Below are 24,167 nucleotides of genomic sequence, written 5' to 3' on the forward strand. Positions count from 1 at the left end.
GCTTCACTTCAGGTTTCCTGTATGCCTAGGACCTTCTTATTGACGATGAAACACAGGAATTGCATCCGAATTTAATACTAAAGGCACAATGCCGACTTAAGTACAAGAGGACTGACATTCTCACTTTCTATGATTTGAACCTGTCCTGTGAGTCCAGTTTTAGATTCCGATGCTTCCCTTCAGGTTTACTGTATACCTTGGATCTTCTTACTGACGATGAAACACAGAAATTGAATCTGAATTTAATACAAAAGGCACAATGCCGACTTAAGTACAAGAGGACTGACATTCTTACTTTCTATGATTTGAACCTCTCGTTTGAGTCCAGTTTTATATTCCGATGCTTCACTTGAGGTTTACTGTATCCCTTGGACATTCTTATTGACGATGAAACACAGAAATTGCATCCGAATTTAATACAAAAGGCACAATGCGCACTTAAGTACAAGAGGACTGACACTCTAACCTTCTAGGATTTGAACCTCTCCTGTGAGTCCAGTTTTAGATTCCGACGCTTCACTACAGGTTTACTGTATAACTTGGAACTTCTTACTGACGAAGAAACACAGTAATTGCATCGGAATAAAAATTCAAAAGGCACAATGCCGACTTAAGTACAAGAGGACTGACACTCTACCTTCTACGGTTTGAACCTCTCCTGTGAGTCCAGATTTAGATTCCGATGCTTCACTTCAGGTTTACTGTATCCCTAGGACCTTCTTATTGACGATGAAACACAGAAATTGCATCCGAATTTAATACAAAAGGCACAATGCCGACTTAAGTACAAGAGGACTGGCACTCTAACTTTCAATGATTAGAGCCTCTCCGGTGAGTCCAGTTTTAGATTCCGATTTTTCACTTCAGGTTTACTGTATCCCTTGGACCTTCTTTTTAACGGTGAAGCACAGAAATTGCATCGGAATGATTTTCAAAAGGCACAATGCCGACATAAGTACAAGAGGACTAACACTCTAACTTTCAATGATTTGAATCTCTCCTGTGAGTCCAGTTTTAGATTCCGATGCATCCCCTTAGGTTTACTGTATACCTTGGACCTTCATACTGACGATGAAACACAGAAATTGCATCCGAATTTAATACAAAAGGCACAATGCCGACTTAAGTATTAGAGGACTGACACTCTAACTTTCTATAATTTGAACCTCTCCTGTGAGTCCAGTTTTAGATTCCGATGCCTCACTTCAGGTTTACTGTATCCCTTGGACCTTCTTATTGACGATGAAACACAGAAATTGCATCCGAATTTAATACAAGAGGCACAGTGCCGACTTAAGTACAAGAGGATTGACACACTCAGTTCCTATGATTTGAAATTCTCCTGTGAGTACAGTTTAAGGTTCCGATGCTTCACTTCAGGTTTCCTGTATACCTTGGACCTTCTCATCGACGATGAAACACAGAAATTGCATAGGAATTAAATTCAAAAGGCACAATGCCGACCTAAGTACAAGAGGAATGACACTCTAACTTTCTATGATTTGAACCTCTCCTGTGAGTCCAGTTTCAGATTCCGATGCTTCACTTCAGGTTTACTGTTTACCTTGGACCTTCTTAATGACGATGAGACACAGATATTGCATCCGAATTAAATTCAAAAGGCACAATGCAGACATAAGTACAAGAGGACCGACACTCTAACCTTCTATGATTTGAACCTCTCCTGTAAGTCCAGTTTTAGATTCCGATGCTTTACTACAGGTTTACTGTGTACCTTGGAACTTCTAATTGACGATGAAACACAGAAATTGCATCGGAATTAAATTCAAAAGGCATAATGCTGACTTAAGTACAAGTGGACTGACTCTCTAACTTTCTATGATTTGAACCTCTCCTGTGAGTCCAGTTTTAGATTCCAGTGATTCACATCAGGTTTACTGTATTCCTTGGACCTTCTTATTGATGATGAAACACAGAAATTGCATCTGAATTTAATACAAGAGGCCCAATGCCGACATAGGTACAAGAGGACTGACACTCTAACTTTCAATGATTACAACCTCTTCTGTGAGTCCAGTTTTAGATTCCGATGCTTTACTTCAGGTTTACTGTATACCTTGGACCTTCTTCTTGACGATGAAACACAGAAATTGCATCGGAAGTAAATTCAAAAGGCACAATGCCGACTTAAGTACAAGAGGACTGACACTCTAACTTTCAATGATTTGAATCTCTCCTGTGAGTCCAGTTTTAGATTTCGATGCTTCCCTTCAGGTATACTGTATACCTTGGACCTTCTTATTGATGAGGAAACACAGAAAGTGCATCCGAATTTAATACAAAAGGCACAATGCAGACTTAAGTGCAAGAAGACTGACACTCTCACTTTCTATGATTTGAACCTCTCCTGGGAGTCCAGTTTTAGATTCCGATGTTTCCCTTCAGGTTTACTGTATACCTTGGACCTTCTTTCTGACGATGAAACACAGAAATTGCATCCGAATTTAATACAAAAGGCACAATGCCGACTTAAGTACAAGAGGACTGACACTCTAACTTTCTATGATTTGAACCTCTCCTGTGAGTCCAGTTTTAGATCCCGATACTTCACTTCAGGTTTACTGTATCCCTTGGATCTTCTTTTTAACGGTGAAGCACAGAAATTGCATCGGAATTAAATTCAAAAGGCATAATGCCGACTTAAGTACTAGAGGACTGACACTCTACCTTCTATGACTTGAACCTCTCCTGTGAGTCCAGTTTTAGATTCCGATGCTTTACTACCGGTTTACTGTATCCCTTGAACCTTCTTATTGACGAAGAAACACAGAAATTGCATCTGAATTTAATACAAAACGCACAATGCCGACTTAAGTACACGATTACTGACACTCTAAACTTCTATGATTTGAACCTCTCCTGTGAGTCCAGTTTTAGATTCCGATGCTTCACTACAGGTTTACTGTATACCTTGGAACTTCTTATTGACGATGAAACACAGTAATTGCATCGGAAAAAAAATTCAAAAGGCACAATGCCGACTTAAGTACTAGAGGACTGACACTCTACCTTCTATGATTTGAACCTCTCCTGTGAGTCCAGATTTAGATTCCGATGCATCACTTCAGGTTTACTGTATTCCATGGACCTTCTTATTGACGATGAAACACAGTAATTGCATCCGAATTTAATACTAAAAGCACAATGCCGACTTAAGTACAAGAGGACTGACACACTAACTTTCAATGATTAGAACCTCTCCTGTGAGTCCAGTTTTAGATTCCGATTTTTCACTTCAGGTTTACTGTATGCCTTGGATCTTCTTTTTAACGGTGAAGCTCAGAAATTGCATCGGAATTAAATTCAAAAGGCATAATGCCGACTTAAGTACAAGAGGACTGACCCTCTAACTTTCTATGATTTGAACCTCTCCTGTGAGTCTAGTTTTAGATTCCAGTGATTCACTTCGGGTTTACTGTACTCCTTGGACCTTCGTATTGATGATGAAAAACAGAAATTGTATCCGAATTTAATACAAAGGGTACAACGCCGACTTAAGTACAAGAGGACAGACACTCTCACTTTCTATGTTTTGAACCTCTCCTGTGAGTCCAGTTTTAGATTCCGCCGCTTCACTTGAGGTTTACTGTATCCCTTGGACATTCTTATTGATGATGAAGCACAGAAATTGCATCTGAATTTAATACAAAACGCACAATGCCGACTTAAGTACAGGAGGACTGACACTCTAATCTTCTATGATTTGAACCTCTCCTGTGAGTCCAGTTTTAGATTCCGATGCTTCACTACAGGTTTACTGTATACCTTGGAACCTCTTATTGAGGATGAAACACAGTAATTGCATCGGAATAAAAATTCAAAAGGCACAATGCCGACTTAAGTACTAGAGGACTGACACTCTACCTTCTATGACTTGAACCTCTCCTGTGAGTCCAGTTTTAGATTCCGATGCTTTACTACCGGTTTACTGTATCCCTTGGACCATCTTATTGACGAAGAAACACAGAAATTGCATCTGAATTTAATACAAAACGCACAATGCCGACTTCAGTACAAGAGGACTGACACTCTAACCTTCTATGATTTGAACCTCTCCTGTGAGTCCAGTTTTAGATTCCGATGCTTCACTACAGGTTTACTGTATACCTTGGAACTTCTTATTGAGGATGAAAGACAGTAATTGCATCGAAATAAAAGTTCAAAAGTCACAATGAAGACTTAAGTACTAGAGGACTGACACTCTACCTTCTATGATTTGAACCTCTCCTGTGAGTCCAGTTTTAGATTCCGATGCTTTACTACCGGTTTACTGTATCCCTTGGACCTCCTTATTGACGAAGAAACACAGAAATTGCATCCGAACTTAATACAAGAGGCCCAATGCCGACTTAAGTACAAGAGGACTGACACTCTAACTTTCAATGATTAGAACCTCTCCTGTGAGTCCACTTTTAGATTCCGATGCTTCACTTCAGGTTTACTGTATACCTTGGACCTTCTTCTTGACGATGAAACACAGAAATGGCATCGGAAGTAAATTCAAAAGGCACAATGCCGGCTTAAGTACAAGAGGACTGACACTCTAACTTTCAATGATTTGAATCTCTCCTGTGAGTCAAGTTTTAGATTTCGATGCTTCCCTTCAGGTTTACTGTATACCTTGGACCTTCTTATTGACGAGGAAACGCAGATGTTGCATCCGAATTTAATACAAAAGGCACAATGCCGACTTAAGTGCAAGAAGACTGACACTCTCACTTTCTGTGATTTGAACCTCTCCTGGGAGTCCAGTTTTAGATTCCGATGCATCCCTTCAGGTTTACTGTATACCTTGGACCTTCTTTCTGACGATGAAACACAGAAATTGAATCCGAATTTAATACAAAAGTCACAATGCCGACTTAATTACAAGAGGACCGACACTCTAACCTTCTATGATTTGAACCTCTCCTGTGAGTCCAGTTTTAGATTCCGATGCTTCACTAAAGGTTTACTGTATACCTTGGAACTTCTAATTGACGATGAAACACAGTAATTGCATCGGAATAAAAATTCAAAAGGCAAAATGCCGACTTAAGTACAAGTGGACTGACACTCTAACTTCTATGATTTGATCCTCTCCTGTGAGTCCTGATTTAGATTCCGATGCATCACTTCAGGTTTACTGTATCCCTTGGACCTTCTTATTGACGATGAAACACAGAAATTGCATCCGAATTTAATACTAAAGGCACAATGCCGACTTAAGTACAAGAGGACTGACACACTAACTTTCAATGATTAGAACCTCTCCTGTGAGTCCAGTTTTAGATTCCGATTTTCCACTTCAGGTTTACTGTAACCCTTGGATCTTCTTTTTAACGGTGAAGCACAGAAATTGCATCGGAATTAAATTCAAAAGGCATAATGCCGACCTAAGTACAAGAGTACTGACTCTCTAACTTTCTATGATTTGAACCTCTGCTGTGAGTCCAGTTTTAGATTCCAGTGATTCACTTCTGGTCTACAGTATACCTTGGACTTTCTTCTTGACGATGAAACACAGAAATTGCATCGGAAGTAAATTCAAAAGGCACAATGCCGACTTAAGTACAAGAGGACTGACACTCTAACTTTCAATGATTTGAATCTCTCCTGTGAGTTCAGTTTTAGATTTCGATGCTTCCCTTCAGGTTTACTGTATACCTTGGACCTTCTTATTGACGAGGAAAGAAATTGCATCCGAATTTAATACAAAAGGCACAATGCCGACGTAAGTACAAAAAGACTGACACTCTCACTTTCTATGAGTTAAACCTCTCCTGTGAGTCCCGTTTTAGAATCCGATCCATCCCTTCAGGTTTACTGTACACCTTGGACCTTCTTACTGACGATGAAACACAGAAATTGCATCCGAATTAAATACAAGAGGCACAATGTCGAATTAAATACAAGAGGACTGACCCTCTCACTGTCTATGGTTTGAACCTCTCCTGTGAGTCCACTTTTAGATTCCAATGCTTCCCTTCAGGTTTACTGTATACCATGGACCGTCTTACTGACGATGAAACACAGAAATTGCATCCGAATTTAATACAAAAGGCTCAATGCCGACTTAAGTACACGAGGACTGACACTCTAACTTTCTATAATTTGAACCTCTCCTGTGAGTCCGGTTTTAGATTCCGATGCCTCACGTCAGGTTAACTGTGTCCATTGGACCTTCTTATTGACGATGAAACACAGAAATTGCATCCGTATTTAATACAAGAGGCACAATGCCGACTTAAGTACAAGAGGACTGACACTCTAACTTTCTATGATTTGAACCTCTCCTGTGAGTCCAGTTTTAGTTTCCGATGCTTCACTTCAGGTTTACTGTATCCCTTGGACCTTGTTATTGAGGATGAAACACAGATATTGCATCCGAATTTAATACAAAAGGCACAATGCCGACTTAAGGACAAGAGGACTGACACTCTCACATTCTATGATTTGAACCTCTCCTGTGAGTCCAGTTTTAGATTCCGACGCTTCACTTGAGGTTTACTGTATCCCTTAACCATTCTTATTGACGATGAAACACAGAAATTGCATCCTAAATTAATACAAAAGGCACAATGCCGACTTAAGTACAAGAGGACTGACACTCTAACCTTCTATGATTTGAACCACTCCTGTGAGTCCAGTTTCAGATTCCGATGCATCACTTCAGGTTTACTGTATCCCTTGGACCTTCTTATTGACGATGAAACACAGAAATTGCATCCGAATTTAATACAAGAGGCACAATGCCGACTTAAGTACAAGAGGACTGACACTCTAACTTTCTATGATTTGAACCTCTCCTGTGAGTCCAGTTTTAGATTCCGATGCTTCACTTCAGGTTTACTGTATACCTTGGACCTTCTCATTGACGATGAAACACAGAAATTGGATCCGAATTTAATGCAAAAGGCACAATGCCGACTTAAGTACAAGTGGACTGACACTCTAACTTTCTATGATTTGAACCTCTCCTGTGAGTCCAGTTTCAGATTCCGATGCTTCCCTTCAGGTTTACTGTATACCTTGGACCTTCTTATTGACGAGGAAAGAAATTGCATCCGAATTTAATACAAAAGGCACAATGCCGACGGAAGTACAAAAAGACTGACACTCTCACTTTCTATGAGTTAAACCTCTCCTGTGAGTCCAGTTTTAGAATCCGATGCATCCCTTCAGGTTTACTGTACACCTTGGACCTTCTTACTGACGATGAAACACAGAAATTGCATCCGAATTAAATACAAGAGGCACAATGTCGAATTAAATACAAGAGGACTGACCCTCTCACTGTCTATGGTTTGAACCTCTCCTGTGAGTCCACTTTTAGATTCCAATGCTTCCCTTCAGGTTTACTGTATACCATGGACCGTCTTACTGACGATGAAACACAGAAATTGCATCCGAATTTAATACAAAAGGCTCAATGCCGACTTAAGTACACGAGGACTGACACTCTAACTTTCTATAATTTGAACCTCTCCTGTGAGTCCAGTTTTAGTTTCCGATGCTTCACTTTAGGTTTACTGTATCCCTTGGACCTTGTTATTGAGGATGAAACACAGATATTGCATCCGAATTTAATACAAAAGGCACAATGCCGACTTAAGGACAAGAGGACTGACAGTCTCACATTCTATGATTTGAACCTCTCCTGTGAGTCCAGTTTTGGATTCCGACGCTTCACTTGAGGTTTACTGTATCCCTTGGACATTATTATTGACGACGAAACACAGAAATTGCATCCGAAATTAATACAAAAGGCACAATGTCGACCTAAGTACAAGAGGACTGACACTCTAAAATTCTATGATTTGAACCTCTCCTGTGAGTCCAGTTTTAGATTCCGATGCATCACTTCAGGTTTAGTGTATCCCTTGGACATTCTTATTGACGATGAAACACAGAAATTGCCTCCGAATTTAATACAAAAGGCACAATGCCGACTTAAGTACACGAGGACTGACACTCTAACTTTCTATAATTTGAACCTCTCCTGTGAGTCCGGTTTTAGATTCCGATGCCTCACGTCAGGTTTACTGTATCCCTTGGACCTTGTTATTGACGATGAAACACAGAAATTGCATCCGAATTTAATACAAGAGGCACAATGCCGACTTAAGTACAAGAGGACTGACACTCTAACTTTCTATGATTTGAACCTCTCCTCTGTGACCAGTTTTAGATTCCAATGCTTCACTTCAGGTTTACTGTATTCCTTGGACCTTCTTATTGACGATGAAACACAGAAATTGGATCCGAATTTAACGCAAAAGGCACAATGCCGACTTAAGTACAAGAGGACTGACCCTCTAGCTTTCTATGATATGAACCTCTCCTGTGAGTAAAGTTTTAGATTCCGATGCTTCACTTCAGGTTTACTGTATTGCTTGGACCTTCTTATTGACGATGAAACACAGATATTGCATCCGAATTTAATACAAAAAGCACAATGCCGACTTAAGTACAAGAGGACTGACACTCTCACATTCTATGATTAGAACCTCTCCTGGGAGTCCAGTTTTAGATTCCGACGCTTCACTTGAGGTTTACTGTATCCCTTGGACCTTCTTATTGACGATGAAACACAGAAATTGCATCCGAAATTAATACAAAAGGCACAATGCCGACTTAAGTACAAGAGGACTGACACTCTAACCTTCTATGATTTGAACCTCTCCTGTGAGTCCAGTTTTAGATTCCGATGCATCACTTCAGGTTTAGTGTATCCCTTGGACCTTCTTATTGACGATGAAACACAGAAATTGCATCCGAATTCAATACAAAAGGCACAATGCCGACTTAATTACAAGAGGACTGACACTCTAACTTTCTATGATTTGAATCTCTCCAGTGTGTCCAGTTTTAGATTCCGATGCTTCACTTCAGGTTTACTGTATACCTTGGACCTTCTTCTTGACGATGAAACACAGAAATGGCATCGGAAGTAAATTCAAAAGGCACAATGCCGACTAAATTACAAGAGGACTGACACTCTAACGTTCAATGATTTGGATATCTCCTGTGAGTCCAGTTTTAGATTTCGATGCTTCCCTTCAGGTTTACTGTATACCTTGGACCTTCATATTGACGATGAAACACAGAAATTGCATCCGAATTTAATACAAAAGGCACAATGCCGACTTAAGTACAGAAAGACTGACACTCTCCCTTTCTATGATTTGAACCTCTATTGTGAGTCCAGTTTTAGATTCCGATGCTTCACTTCAGGTATAATGTACACCTTGGACCCTTTAATTGACGATGAAACACAGAAATTGCATCCGAATTCAATACAATAGGCACAATGCCGACTTAATTACAATAGGACTGACACACTAACTTTCTATGATTTGAACCTCTCCTGTGAGTCCAGTTTTAGATTCCGATGCTTCACTTCAGGTTTACTTTCTTACTTGGACCTTCTTATTGACGATGAAACACAGAAATTGCATCCGAATTTAATACAAAAGGCACAATGCCGACTTAACTACAAGAGGACTGACACTCCCACTTTCTATGATTTGAACCTCTACTGTGAGTCAAGTTTTAGATTCCGAAGCTTCACTTCAGGTTTACTGTATTACTTGGACATTCTTATTGACTATGAAACATAGAAACTGCATCCGAATTTAATGCAAAAGGCACAATGCCGAATTATGTAAAAGAGGACTGACACTCAAACTTTCTATGATTTGAACCTCTCCTGTGAGTCCAGTTTTAGATTCCGATGCTTACCTTCAGGTTTACTGTATACCTTATACCTTCTTATTGACCATGAAACACCGAAATTGCATCCGAATTTAATACAAAAGGCACAATGCCGACTTAAGTACAAGAGGACCGACACACTCACTTTCTATGATTTGAACCTCTTCTGTGAGTCCAGTTTTAGATTCCGATGCTACACTTCAGGTTTACTGTATACCATGGACCTTCTTATTGACGATGAAGCACAGAAATTGCATCGGAATGAAATCCAAAAGGCACAATGCCGACTTAAGTACAAGATGACTAACACTCTAATTTTCTAAGATTTGAACCTCTCCTGTGAGTCCAGTTTTAGAATCCGATGCTTAACTTCAGGTTTACTGTATCATTTGGACCTTCTTATTGACGATGAAACACAGAAATTGCATCCGAATGTAATACAAAAGGCACAATTTCGACTTAAGTAAAAGAGGACTGACACCCTAACTTTCTATGATTTGAACCTCTCCTATGAGTCCAGTTTTAGATGCCGATGCTTCCCTTCAGGTTTACTGTATACCTTGGACCTTCTTATTGACGATGAAACACAGATATTGCATCCGAATTTAATACAAAAGGCACAATGCCGACTTATGTACAAGAGGACCGATACACTCACTTCCTATGGTTTGAACCTCTCCTGTGAGTCCAGATTTAGATTCCGACGCTTCCCTTCAGGTTTACTGTATACCTTGGACCTTCTTATGACGAGGAAACACATAAATTGGATCCGAAATTAATGCAAAAGGCACAATGCCGTCTTAAGTACAAGAGGACTGACACTCTCACATTCTATTATTTGAACCTTTCCTGTGAGTCCAGTTTTAGATTCCGATTCTCCACTTCAGGTTTCCCGTATACCTTGGACCATCTTATTGACGATGAAACACAGAAATTGCATCGGAATTAAATTCAGAAGGCACAATGCCGACTTAAGTACAAGAGGACGGACACTCTAACTTTCAATGATTTGAACCTCTCCTGTGAGTCCAGTTTTAGATTCCGATGCTACACTTCAGGTTTACTGTTTACCATGGACCTTCTTATTGACGATGAAGCACAGAAATTGCATCGGAGTGAGATTCAAAAGGCACAATTCCGACTTAAGTACAAGATGACTGACACTCTAACTATCTATGATTTGAACCTCTCCTGTGAGTCCAGTTTTAGAATCCGATGCTTCACTTCAGGTGTACTGTATACCTTGGACCTTCTTATTGCCGATGAAACACAGAAATTGCATCCGAATGTAATACAAAAGGCACAATGCCAACTTAAGTACAAGAGGACTGACACTCAAACTTTCTATGATTAGAACCTATCCTGTGAGTCCAATGTTAGATTCCGATGGTTCCCTTCAGGTTTACTGTATACCTTGGACCTTCTTATTGACGATGAAACTCAGAAATTGCATCCGAAATTAATACAAAAGGCACAATGCCGACTTAAGTACAAGAGGACTGACACTCTAACCTTCTATGATTTGAACCTCTCCTGTGAGTCCAGTTTTAGATTCCGATGCATCACTTCAGGTTTAGTGTATCCCTTGGACCTTCTTATTGACGATGAAACACAGAAATTGCATCCGAATTTAATACCAAAGGCACAATGCCGACTTAAGTACAGAAGGACCGACACACTCACTTTCTATGATTTGAACCTCTTCTGTGAGTCAAGTTTTAGATTCCGATGCTACACTTCAGGTTTACTGTATACCATGGACCTTCTTATTGACGATGAAGCACAGAAATTGCATGGGAATGAAATCCAAAAGGCACAATGCCGACTTAAGTACAAGATGACTAACACTCTAATTTTCTATGATTTGAACCTCTCCTGTGTCCAGTTTTAGAATCCGATGCTTAACTTCAGGTTTACTGTATCATTTGGACCTTCTTATTGACGATGAAACACAGAAATTGCATCCGAATGTAATACAAAAGGCACAATTTCGACTTAAGTAAAAGAGGACTGACACTCTAACTTTCTATGATTTGAACCTCTCCTATGAGTCCAGTTTTAGATGCCGATGCTTCCCTTCAGGTTTACTGTATACCTTGGACCTTCTTATTGACGATGAAAACAGATATTGCATCCGAATTTAATACAAAAGGCACAATGCCGACTTAAGTACAAGAGGACCGACACACTCACTTCCTATGATTTGAACCTCTCCTGTGAGTCCAGTTTTAGATTCCGACGCTTCCCTTCAGGTTTACTGTATACCTTGGACCTTCTTACTGACGAGGAAACACATAAATTGGATCCGAAATTAATGCAAAAGGCACAATGGCGTCTTAAGTACAAGAGGGCTTACACTCTCACATTCTATTATTTGTACCTCTCCTGTGAGTCCAGTTTTAGATTCCGATTCTCCACTTCAGGTTTCCCGTATACCTTGGACCATCTTATTGACGATGAAACACAGAAATTGCATCGGAATTAAATTCAGAAGGCACAATGCCGACTTAAGTACAAGAGGACGGACACTCTAACTTTCAATGATTTGAACCTCTCCTGTGAGTTCAGTTTTAGATTCCGATGCTACACTTTAGGTTTACTGTTTACCATGGACCTTCTTATTGACGATGAAGCACAGAAATTGCATCGGAGTGAGATTCAAAAGGCACAATACCGACTTAAGTACAAGATGACTGACACTCTAACTATCTATGATTTGAACCTCTCCTGTGAGTCCAGTTTTAGAATCCGATGCTTCCCTTCAGGCTTACTGTATACCTTGGACCTTCTTATTGACGATGAAACACAGCAATTGAAACCGAATTTAATACAAAAGGCACAATGCCGACTTAAGTACAAGAGGACTGACACTCTCACTTTCTTTGATTTGAACCTCTCCTGTGGGTCCAGTTTTAGATTCCGATGCTTGACTTCATGTTTCGTGTATACCTTGAACCTTCTTATGGACGATGAAACACAGAAATTGCATCCGAATTTAATACAAAAGGCACAATGCCGACTTAAGTACAAGAGGACTGACACTCTCACATTCTATGATTTGAACCTCTCCTGTGAGACCAGTTTTGGATTCCGACGCTTCACTTGAGGTTTACTGTATCCCTTGGACATTATTATTGACGATGAAACACAGAAATTGCATCCGAAATTAATACAAAAGGCACAATGTCGACTTAAGTACAAGAGGACTGACACTCTAAAATTCTATGATTTGAACCTCTCTTGTGAGTCCAGTTTTAGATTCCGATGCATCACTTCAGGTTTAGTGTATCCCTTGGACATTCTTATTGACGATGAAACTCAGAAATTGCCTCCGAATTTAATACAAAAGGCACAATGCCGACTTAAGTACACGAGGACTGACACTCTAACTTTCTATAATTTGAACCTCTCCTGTGAGTCCGGTTTTAGATTTCGATGCCTCACGTCAGGTTTACTGTATCCCTTGGACCTTGTTATTGACGATGAAACACAGAAATTGCATCCGAATTTAATACTAGAGGCACAATGCCGACTTAAGTACAAGAGGACTGACACTCTAACGTTCAATGATTTGGATATCTCCTGTGAGTCCAGTTTTAGATTTCGATGCTTCCCTTCAGGTTTACTGTATACCTTGGACCTTCATATTGACGATGAAACACAGAAATTGCATCCGAATTTAATACAAAAGGCACAATGCCGACTTAAGTACAGAAAGACTGACACTCTCCCTTTCTATGATTTGAACCCCTCCTGTGAGTCCAGTTTTAGATTCCGATGCTTCACTTCAGGTATAATGTATACCTTGGACCCTTTAATTGACGATGAAACACGGAAATTGGATCCGAATTTAATGCAAAAGGCACAATGCCGACGTAAGTACAAGAGGACTGACACACTAACTTTCTATGATTTGAACCTCTCCTGTGAGTCCAGTTTTAGATTCCGATGCTTCACTTCAGGTTTACTTTCTTAGTTGGACCTTCTTATTGACGATGAAACACAGAAATTGCATCCGAATTTAATACAAAAGGCACAATGCCGACTTAAGTACAAGAGGACTGACACTCCCACTTTCTATGATTTGAACCTCTTCTGTGAGTCAAGTTTTAGATTCCGAAGCTTCACTTCAGGTTTACTGTATTACTTGGACATTCTTATTGACTATGAAACATAGAAACTGCATCCGAATTTAATGCAAAAGGCACAATGCCGAATTATGTAAAAGAGGACTGACACTCAAACTTTCTATGATTTGAACCTCTCCTGTGAGTCCAGTTTTAGATTCCGATGCTTACCTTCAGGTTTACTGTATACCTTATACCTTCTTATTGACCATGAAACACCGAAATTGCATCCGAATTTAATACAAAAGGCACAATGCCGACTTAAGTACAAGAGGACCGACACACTCACTTTCTATGATTTGAACCTCTTCTGTGAGTCCAGTTTTAGATTCCGATGCTACACTTCAGGTTTACTGTATACCATGGACCTTCTTATTGACGATGAAGCACAGAAATTGCATCGGAATGAAATCCAAAAGGCACAATGCCGACTTAAGTACAAGATGACTAACACTCTAATTTTCTAAGATTTGAACCTCTCCTGTGAGTCCAGTTTTAGAATCCGATGCTTAACTTCAGGTTTACTGTATCATTTGGACCTTCTTATTGACGATGAAACACAGAAATTGCATCCGAATGTAATACAAAAGGCACAATTTCGACTTAAGTAAAAGAGGACTGACACCCTAACTTTCTATGACTTGAACCTCTCCTATGAGTCCAGTTTTAGATGCCGATGCTTCCCTTCAGGTTTACTGTATACCTTGGACCTTCTTATTGACGATGAAACACAGATATTGCATCCGAATTTAATACAAAAGGCACAATGCCGACTTAAGTACAAGAGGACCGATACACTCACTTCCTATGGTTAGAACCTCTCCTGTGAGTCCAGATTTAGATTCCGACGCTTCCCTTCAGGTTTACTGTATACCTTGGACCTTCTTACTGACGAGGAAACACATAAATTGGATCCGAAATTAATGCAAAAGGCACAATGGCGTCTTAAGTACAAGAGGGCTTACACTCTCACATTCTATTATTTGTACCTCTCCTGTGAGTCCAGTTTTAGATTCCGATTCTCCACTTCAGGTTTCCCGTATACCTTGGACCATCTTATTGACGATGAAACACAGAAATTGAATCGGAATTAAATTCAGAAGACACAATGCCGACTTAAGTACAAAAGGACGGACACTCTAACTTTCAATGATTTGAACCTCTCCTGTGAGTCCAGTTTTAGATTCCGATGCTACACTTCAGGTTTACTGTTTACCATGGACCTTCTTATTGACGATGAAGCACAGAAATTGCATCGGAGTGAGATTCAAAAGGCACAATACCGACTTAAGTACAAGATGACTGACACTCTAACTATCTATGATTTGAACCTCTCCTGTGAGTCCAGTTTTAGAATCCGATGCTTCACTTCAGGTGTACTGTATACCTTGGACCTTCTTATTGCCGATGAAACACAGAAATTGCATCCGAATGTAATACAAAAGGCACAATGCCAACTTAAGTACAAGAGGATTGACACTCAAACTTTCTATGATTTGAACCTCTCCTGTGAGTCCAGTTTTAGATTCCGATGCATCACTTCAGGTTTAGTGTATCCCTTGGACCTTCTTATTGACGATGAAACACAGAAATTGCATCCGAATTTAATACCAAAGGCACAATGCCGACTTAAGTACAAGAGGACCGACACACTCACTTTCTATGATTTGAACCTCTTCTGTGAGTCCAGTTTTAGATTCCGATGCTACACTTCAGGTTTACTGTATACCATGGACCTTCTTATTGACGATGAAGCACAGAAATTGCATGGGAATGAAATCCAAAAGGCACAATGCCGTCTTAAGTACAAGATGACTAACACTCTAATTTTCTATGATTTGAACCTCTCCTGTGGTCCAGTTTTAGAATCCGATGCTTAACTTCAGGTTTACTGTATCATTTGGACCTTCTTATTGACGATGAAACACAGAAATTGCATCCGAATGTAATACAAAAGGCACAATTTCGACTTAAGTAAAAGAGGACTGACACTCTAACTTTCTATGATTTGAACCTCTCCTATGAGTCCAGTTTTAGATGCCGACGCTTCCCTTCAGGTTTACTGTATACCTTGGACCTTCTTATTGACGATGAAAACAGATATTGCATCCGAATTTAATACAAAAGGCACAATGCCGACTTAAGTACAAGAGGACCGACACACTCACTTCCTATGATTTGAACCTCTCCTGTGAGTCCAGTTTTAGATTCCGACGCTTCCCTTCAGGTTTACTGTATACCTTGGACCTTCTTACTGACGAGGAAACACATAAATTGGATCCGAAATTAATGCAAAAGGCACAATGGCGTCTTAAGTACAAGAGGGCTTACACTCTCACATTCTATTATTTGTACCTCTCCTGTGAGTCCAGTTTTAGATTCCGATTCTCCACTTCAGGTTTCCCGTATACCTTGGACCATCTTATTGACGATGAAACACAGAAATTGAATCGGAATTAAATTCAGAAGACACAATGCCGACTTAAGTACAAGAGGACGGACACTCTAACTTTCAATGATTTGAACCTCTCCTGTGAGTTCAGTTTTAGATTCCGATGCTACACTTCAGGTTTACTGTTTACCATGGACCTTCTTATTGACGATGAAGCACAGAAATTGCATCGGAGTGAGATTCAAAAGGCACAATACCGACTTAAGTACAAGATGACTGACACTCTAACTATCTATGATTTGAACCTCTCCTGTGAGTCCAGTTTTAGAATCCGATGCTTCACTTCAGGTTTACTGTAAACCTTGGACCTTCTTATTGACGATGAAACACAGAAATTGCATCCGAACGTAATACAAAAGGCACAATGCCAACTTAAGTACAAGAGGACTGACACTCAAACTTTCTATGATTAGAACCTCTCCTGAGAGCCCAGTTTTAGATTCCGATGCTTCCCTTCAGGCTTACTGTATACCTTGGACCTTCTTATTGACGATGAAACACAGCAATTGAAACCGAACTTAATACAAAAGGCACAATGCCGACTTAAGTACAAGAGGACTGACACTCTCACTTTCTATGATTTGAACCGCTCCTGTGGGTCCAGTTTTAGATTCCGATGCTTGACTTCAGGTTTCGTGTATACCTTGAACCTTCTTATCTACGATGAAACACAGAAATTGCATCCGAATTTAATACAAAAGGCACAATGCCGACTTAAGTACAAGAGGACTGACACTCCCATTTTCTATGATTTGAACCTCTCCTGTGAGTCCAGTTTTAGATTCCGATGCTTCACTTCAGGTTTCCTGTATACCTTGGAACTTCTTATTGTCGATGAAACAAAGAAATTGCATCCGAATTTAATACAAGAAGCACAATGACGACTTAAGTACAAGAGGACTGACACTCTCACTTTCTACGGTTTGAACCTCTCCTGTGAGTCCAGTTTTAGATACCAATGCTTCCCTTCAGGTTTACTGTATACCATGGACCTTCTACTGACGATGAAACACAGAAATCGCATCCGCATTTAATACAAAAGGCACAATGCCGACTTAAGTACAGGTGGACTGACACTCTAACTTTCTATAATTTGAACTTCTCCTGTGAATCCGGTTTTACATTCCGATGCCTCACTTCAGGTTTACTGTATCCCTTGGACCTTCTTATTGACGATGAAACACAGAAATTGCATTCGAATATAATAGAAGAGGCACAATGCCGACTTAAGTACAAGAGGACTGACACTCTAACATTCTATGGTTTGAACCTCTCCTGTGAGTCCAGTTTTAGATTCCGATGTTTCACTTCAGGTTCACTGTATACCTTGGACCTTCTTATTGACGATGAAACACAGAAATTGGATCCGAAATTAATGCAAAAGGCACAAATCCGACTTAAGTACAAGAGGACTGCCACTCTCACACTCTATGATTTGAAACTCTCCTGTGAGTACAGTTTTAGATTCCGATGCTTCACTTCAGGTTTCCTGTATACCTTGGACCATCTGATTGACGATGAAACACAGAAATTGCATCGCAATTAAATTCAAAAGGCACAATGCCGACTTAAGTACAAGAGGACGGACACTCTAACTTTCAATGATTTGAACCTCCCCTGTGAGTCCAGTTTTAGATTCCGATGCTACACTTCAGGTTTACTGTTTACCATGGACTTTCTTATTGACGATGAAGCAAAGAAAATGCAGCGGAGTGAGATTCAAAAGGCACAATGCCGACTTAAGTACAAGGTGACTGACACTCTAACTTTCTATGATTTGAACCTCTCCTGTGAGTCCAGTTTTAGAATCCGATGCTTCACTTCAGGTTTACTGTATACCTTGGACCTTCTTATTGACGATGAAACACAGAAATTGCATCCGAATGTAATACAAAAGGCACAATGCCGACTTAAGTACAAGAGGCCTGACACTCTAACTTTCTATGATTTGAACCTCTCCTGTGAGCCCAGTTTTAGATTCCGATGCTTCCCTTTAGGTTTACTGTATACCTTGGAACTTCTTATTGACGATGAATCACAGAAATTGCAACCGAAATTAATACAAAAGGCACAATGCCGACTTAAGTACAAGAGGACTGACACTCCCATTTTCTATGATTTGAACCTCTCCTGTGAGTCCAGTTTTAGATTCCGATGCTTCACTTCAGGTTTCCTGTATACCTTGGAACTTCTTATTGTCGATGAAACAAAGAAATTGCATCCGAATTTAATACAAGAAGCACAATGACGACTTAAGTACAAGAGGACTGACACTCTCACTTTCTACGGTTTGAACCTCTCCTGTGAGTCCAGTTTTAGATACCAATGCTTCCCTTCAGGTTTACTGTATACCATGGACCTTCTACTGACGATGAAACACAGAAATCGCATCCGCATTTAATACAAAAGGCACAATGCCGACTTAAGTACAGGTGGACTGACACTCTAACTTTCTATAATTTGAACTTCTCCTGTGAATCCGGTTTTACATTCCGATGCCTCACTTCAGGTTTACTGTATCCCTTGGACCTTCTTATTGACGATGAAACACAGAAATTGCATTCGAATATAATAGAAGAGGCACAATGCCGACTTAAGTACAAGAGGACTGACACTCTAACATTCTATGGTTTGAACCTCTCCTGTGAGTCCAGTTTTAGATTCCGATGTTTCACTTCAGGTTCACTGTATACCTTGGACCTTCTTATTGACGATGAAACACAGAAATTGGATCCGAAATTAATGCAAAAGGCACAAATCCGACTTAAGTACAAGAGGACTGCCACTCTCACACTCTATGATTTGAAACTCTCCTGTGAGTACAGTTTTAGATTCCGATGCTTCACTTCAGGTTTCCTGTATACCTTGGACCATCTGATTGACGATGAAACACAGAAATTGCATCGCAATTAAATTCAAAAGGCACAATGCCGACTTAAGTACAAGAGGACGGACACTCTAACTTTCAATGATTTGAACCTCCCCTGTGAGTCCAGTTTTAGATTCCGATGCTACACTTCAGGTTTACTGTTTACCATGGACTTTCTTATTGACGATGAAGCAAAGAAAATGCAGCGGAGTGAGATTCAAAAGGCACAATGCCGTCTTAAGTACAAGGTGACTGACACTCTAACTTTCTATGATTTGAACCTCTCCTGTGAGTCCAGTTTTAGAATCCGATGCTTCACTTCAGGTTTACTGTATACCTTGGACCTTCTTATTGACGATGAAACACAGAAATTGCATCCGAATGTAATACAAAAGGCACAATGCCGACTTAAGTACAAGAGGCCTGACACTCTAACTTTCTATGATTTGAACCTCTCCTGTGAGCCCAGTTTTAGATTCCGATGCTTCCCTTTAGGTTTACTGTATACCTTGGAACTTCTTATTGACGATGAAACACAGAAATTGCAACCGAAATTAATACAAAAGGCACAATGCCGACTTAAGTACAAGAGGAGTTACACTCTCACTTACTATGATTTGAACCTCTCCTGTGAGTCCAGTTTTATATTCCGATGCTTGACTTCAGGTTTCGTGTATACATTGGACCTTCTTATGGACGATGAAACACAGAAATTGCATCCGAATTTAATACAAAAGGCACAATGCCGACTTTAGTACAAGAGGACTGACACTCTCACTTTCTATGATTTGAACCTCTCCTGTGAGTCCAGTTTTAGATTCCGATGCTTCACTTCAGGTTTCCTGTATACCTTGGACCTTCTTATTGACGATGAAACACAGAAATTGCATCCGAATTTAATACAAAAGGCACAATGCCGACTTAAGTACAAGAGGACTGACACTCTCACTTTTTATGATTTGAACCTCTCCTGTGAGTCCAGTTTTCGATTCCGATGCTTCATTTCAGGATTCCTGTATGCCTTGGACCCTCTTATTGACGATGAAACACAGAAATTGCATCCGAATTAAATTCCAAAGGCACAATGCCGACATAAGTACAAGAGGACTGACTCTCTAACTTTCTAAGATTTGAACCTCTCCTGTGAGTCCAGTTTTAGATTCCGATGATTCACTTCAGGTTTACTGTATCCCTTGGACCTTCTTATTGGTGATGAAAAACAGAAATTTCATCCAAATTTAATACAATAGGCACAAAGCCGACTTAAGTACAAGAGGACTGACACTCTCACTTTCTATGATTTGAACCTCTCCTGTGAGTCCAGTTTTAGATTCCGATGCTACACTTCAGGTTTACTGTTTACCATGGACTTTCTTATTGACGATGAAGCACAGAAATTGCAGCGGAGTGAGATTCAAAAGGCACAATGCCGACTTAAGTACAAGAGGACGGACACTCTATTTTTCTATGATTTGAACCTCTCCTGTGAGTCAAGTTTTAGATTCCGAAGCTTCACTTCAGGTTTACTGTATTACTTGGACATTCTTATTGACTATGAAACATAGAAACTGCATCCGAATTTAATGCAAAAGGCACAATGCCGAATTATGTAAAAGAGGACTGACACTCAAACTTTCTATGATTTGAACCTCTCCTGTGAGTCCAGTTTTAGATTCCGATGCTTCCCTTCAGGTTTACTGTATACCTTATACCTTCTTATTGACCATGAAACACCGAAATTGCATCCGAATTTAATACAAAAGGCACAATGCCGACTTAACTACAAGAGGACCGACACACTCACTTTCTATGATTTGAACCTCTTCTGTGAGTCCAGTTTTAGATTCCGATGCAACACTTCAGGTTTACTGTATACCATGGACCTTCTTATTGACGATGAAGCACAGAAATTGCATCGGAATGAAATCCAAAAGGCACAATGCCGACTTAAGTACAAGATGACTAACACTCTAATTTTCTAAGATTTGAACTTCTCCTGTGAGTCCAGTTTTAGAATCCGATGCTTAACTTCAGGTTTACTGTATCATTTGGACCTTCTTATTGACGATGAAACACAGAAATTGCATCCGAATGTAATACAAAAGGCACAATTTCGACTTAAGTAAAAGAGGACTGACACTCTAACTTTCTATGATTTGAACCTCTCCTATGAGTCCAGTTTTAGATGCCGATGCTTCCCTTCAGGTTTACTGGCTACCTTGGACCTTCTTATTGACTATGAAACACAGATATAGCATCCGAATTTAATACAAAAGGCACAATGCCGACTTAAGTACAAGAGGACCGATACACTCACTTTCTATGATTTGAACCTCTTCTGTGAGTCCAGTTTTAGATTCCGACGCTTCCCTTCAGGTTTACTGTATACCTTGGACCTTCTTACTGACGAGGAAACACATAAATTGGATCCGAAATTAATGCAAAAGGCACAATGCCGTCTTAAGTACAAGAGGACTGACACTCTCACATTCTATTATTTGAACCTCTCCTGTGAGTCCAGTTTTAGATTCCGATTCTCCACTTCAGGTTTCCCGCATACCTTGGACCATCTTATTGACGATGAAACACAGAAATTGCATCGGAATTAAATTCAGAAGGCACAATGCCGACTTAAGTACAAGAGGACGGACATCTAACTTTCAATGATTTGAACCTCTCCTGTAAGTCCAGTTTTAGATTCCGATGCTACACTTCAGGTTTACTGTTTACCATGGACCTTCTTATTGACGATGAAGCACAGAAATTGCATCGGAGTGAGATTCAAAAGGCACAATACCGACTTAAGTACAAGATGACTGACACTCTAACTATCTATGATTTGAACCTCGCCTGTGAGTCCAGTTTTAGAATCCGATGCTTCACTTCAGGTGTACTGTATACCTTGGACCTTCTTATTGCCGATGAAACACAGAAATTGCATCCGAATGTAATACAAAACGCACAATGCCAACTTAAGTACAAGAGGACTGACACTCAAACTTTCTATGATTAGAACCTATCCTGTGGGTCCAATGTTAGATTCCGATGGTTCCCTTCAGGTTTACTGTATACCTTGGACCTTCGTATTGACGATGAAACACAGAAATTGCATCCGAAATTAATACAAAAGGCACAATGCCGACTTAAGTACAAGAGGACTGACACTCTAACCTTCTATGATTTGAACCTCTCCTGTGAGTCCAGTTTTAGATTCCGATGCATCACTTCAGGTTTAGTGTATCCCTTGGACCTTCTTATTGACGATGAAACACAGAAATTGCATCCGAATTTAATTCAAATGGCACAATGCCGACTTAAGTACAAGAGGACCGACACACTCACTTTCTATGATTTGAACCTCTTCTGTGAGTCCAGTTTTAGATTCCGATGCTACACTTCAGGTTTACTGTATACCATGGACATTCTTATTGACGATGAAGCACAGAAATTGCATGGGAATGAAATCCAAAAGGCACAATGCCGACTTAAGTACAAGATGACTAACACTCTAATTTTCTATGATTTGAACCTCTCCTGTGGTCCAGTTTTAGAATCCGATGCTTAACTTCAGGTTTACTGTATCATTTGGACCTTCTTATTGACGATGAAACACAGAAATTGCATCCGAATGTAATACAAAAGGCACAATTTCGACTTAAGTAAAAGAGGACTGACACTCTAACTTTCTATGATTTGAACCTCTCCTATGAGTCCAGTTTTAGATGCCGATGCTTCCCTTCAGGTTTACTGTATACCTTGGACCTTCTTATTGACGATGAAACACAGATATTGCATCCGAATTTAATACAAAAGGCACAATGCCGACTTAAGTACAAGAGGACCGACACACTCACTTCCTATGATTTGAACCTCTCCTGTGAGTCCAGTTTTAGATTCCGACGCTTCCCTTCAGGTTTACTGTATACCTTGGACCTTCTTACTGACGAGGAAACACATAAATTGGATCCGAAATTAATGCAAAAGGCACAATGCCGTCTTAAGTACAAGAGGGCTTACACTCTCACATTCTATTATTTGTACCTCTCATGTGAGTCCAGTTTTAGATTCCAATTCTCCACTTCAGGTTTCCCGTATACCTTGGACCATCTTATTGACGATGAAACACAGAAATTGCATCGGAATTAAATTCAGAAGGCACAATGCCGACTTAAGTACAAGAGGACGGACACTCTAACTTTCAATGATTAGAACCTCTCCTGTGAGTTCAGTTTTAGATTCCGATGCTACACTTCAGGTTTACTGTTTACCATGGACCTTCTTATTGACGATGAAGCACAGAAATTGCATCGGAGTGAGATTCAAAAGGCACAATACCGACTTAAGTACAAGATGACTGACACTCTAACTATCTATGATTTGAACCTCTCCTGTGAGTCCAGTTTTAGAATCCGATGCTTCACTTCAGGTTTACTGTAAACCTTGGACCTTCTTATTGACGATGAAACACAGAAATTGCATCCGAATGTAATACAAAAGGCACAATTTCGACTTAAGTAAAAGAGGACTGACACTCTAACTTTCTATGATTTGAACCTCTCCTATGAGTCCAGTTTTAGATGCCGATGCTTCCCTTCAGGTTTACTGTATACCTTGGACCTTCTTATTGACGATGAAACACAGATATTGCATCCGAATTTAATACAAAAGGCACAATGCCGACTTAAGTACAAGAGGACCGACACACTCACTTCCTATGATTTGAACCTCTCCTGTGAGTCCAGTTTTAGATTCCGACGCTTCCCTTCAGGTTTACTGTATACCTTGGACCTTCTTACTGACGAGGAAACACATAAATTGGATCCGAAATTAATGCAAAAGGCACAATGCCGTCTTAAGTACAAGAGGGCTTACACTCTCACATTCTATTATTTGTACCTCTCATGTGAGTCCAGTTTTAGATTCCGATTCTCCACTTCAGGTTTCCCGTATACCTTGGACCATCTTATTGACGATGAAACACAGAAATTGCATCGGAATTAAA

Source organism: Schistocerca serialis, chromosome 2, assembly GCF_023864345.2.
Source record: "Schistocerca serialis cubense isolate TAMUIC-IGC-003099 chromosome 2, iqSchSeri2.2, whole genome shotgun sequence".
Taxonomy (NCBI): Eukaryota; Metazoa; Arthropoda; class Insecta; order Orthoptera; family Acrididae; genus Schistocerca; species Schistocerca serialis.